The sequence below is a fragment of the Galeopterus variegatus genome, unplaced genomic scaffold (genome assembly GCF_000696425.1).
Source record: "Galeopterus variegatus unplaced genomic scaffold, G_variegatus-3.0.2 Scaffold2867, whole genome shotgun sequence".
Taxonomy (NCBI): domain Eukaryota; kingdom Metazoa; phylum Chordata; class Mammalia; order Dermoptera; family Cynocephalidae; genus Galeopterus; species Galeopterus variegatus.
The window spans coordinates 3,472-5,651 of NW_007728978.1; positions in this window are offsets into that span (position 1 = coordinate 3,472).

A 2,180-nucleotide genomic window follows, 5' to 3' on the forward strand; every position below is an offset into this window, starting at 1 on the left:
ACAGAGTGTCGTGGCGCACACAGAATATCACATGGCAAGAATGGCAAGAGCTCTTTAACATGCTCACTTGCTCTCCTTATAAAGCCACTCCCATGACAACCCACTAAACCATTAACCTATCAGTCTATGAATGGATTAATCCATTCACAAGGGCATAGTCTTCACAGTCCAGTCACCTCTTAAAGGCCCACCTTTCAACACTGCCATAGTCAGATTTCCCACCCTCTGAACGTTGTTACAGTGGGGTTCAGGCATCAGTGAGTTTGGGGGGAGAGAGACATTCAATCTACAGCAATCACAGAGTTTTCAATAAAGGCGCCAACTCAGTTAATGGGGAAAGAAAAGTCTTTTCAACAACTGGTACTAGAACAAATGGATATACATATGAAGGAAAAATTAGCCATAGTTTTAGCCCTACCTCACACCATATACAAAAATGTATTTGAGGCGGATTCTAGATCTAAACATAAAAGCTTAAAACCATTAAGCTTCTGGGTAAAAAACATAAAAAAAAAAAATCTTCAGAATCTAGAACAGGCAATGTTTCTTGGGGCACCAAAAGCAGTAACTATAAAAGGAAAAACAATAAATTAATCTTCACCAAAGTTAAAAACATGTACTCCTTCAAAGACACCATTAAGAAAATGAATAGGCAAGCAGTAGATTGGGAGAAAATATTTTTCAAACAGATTTCTGACAAAGGGCTTATATCCACAATGTTTAAAGAACTCCTACAACTTAAGAGTATTAAAAAAAAATTTTAATGGCAAAGGACTACAACAGACTCTTCACAGGAGAAAATATAGAAATGAGAGATAAGAATTTGAAAAAGTATTCTGCGTGAGTTGTCAAGGGAATGCAAGTTAAAACCACAGTAACATACTGATGACCACCCCAAGTGTTGATGAGGAAATGAAGGAACCAGAATTCACGCTGGAGAAAGATTTGGCAGTTTCTTATATAATTAAACAGACCTCACTGTTACCCTCCTAGGCATTTATCCAAGAGAAATTAAAACCTGTGTCCATAAAAATGAGTTGTGCATGAACGTATGGCAGCTAGATTCACAATAGCCAAAACTGGAGACAACACAAAACATTTATCAACAGGTAAATGGGTAAATAGTGGTACATGTGTACAGTGGAATACAGTTCAGCAGTAAATAAGAACAAACACTGATGTGCAAATAACATGGATTAATCTCAAATTTTATTATGCTGAGTGAAAGGAGGCAGACACAAAAGAATACATAACTATTTGATTACATTTATTGGAATTTCTAAATGAGGTGAGGCTAATTTAGGTGGGAAAAAAAAAACCAGAACTGCCTCTGTGAGGGTATAGAGAGTAGGGATGGACTGGGAAGAGACACAAACTGGCAAAATTGTATGGCTAAGATTTGTACATTTCAATGTATGACTTTCTTCCATAAGAGTTGTAAATAATAATACAGAGAGGAGCAGGGAAGTGGGTAGCAGTATAGATGATCCAAGACTGGCAGAATACTGCTAATCATTGAAGCTGAGTAATGTTTATATGGTGGTTTATTGTAGAATTCTGTTCGCTTTGCTTATGTGTGAAATTTTCCATAATAACAATTTTAAGGGTGGGAGGGAGAGGATTAAGCAAAGGGAGAAATGTTTGTGTATTGAAGTTGGTGTTATACCATTTGGTTGTCAACTTAAAAGGTAAAACAAATATAAAGCTTTTCAACTTTTTTTCCTGAAATGAGGAGGAGGAGCATTGAAAACTGGCTGAGGGATTTAGCAAGAGATAAACTATTTGCCTAAAACAAGCAGAAATAGCTAAATTTGAGATAATTGATTTGGAATTTAATTGCAATAATTTTCAAAGTATTAGAAAGAAATAGCCTAGGAAAAAACTGAGTGAAGATTTGTCTCCTAATTGATTTGAATCCATAGTTTTGGATTTTGTCTACATCTGATTTATTTTAAATCCTTTTTTTTAAAATTCGCTTTCCATATGAGGATTGGTATAAATGACTCAAAGGTAGGTGGGTTTGTTAATGTACTCAATTTCAAGGTACTATTGACAATTTTATATTTAGTAAAATATAAATTGTTAAATTATTTTAATACTTCATAAATGTATAAAGGGAAAGGAAGAACATGTATGTGATAAAAATAGCTTTTTAAGAGTTATATACTTGAAAATGTGGC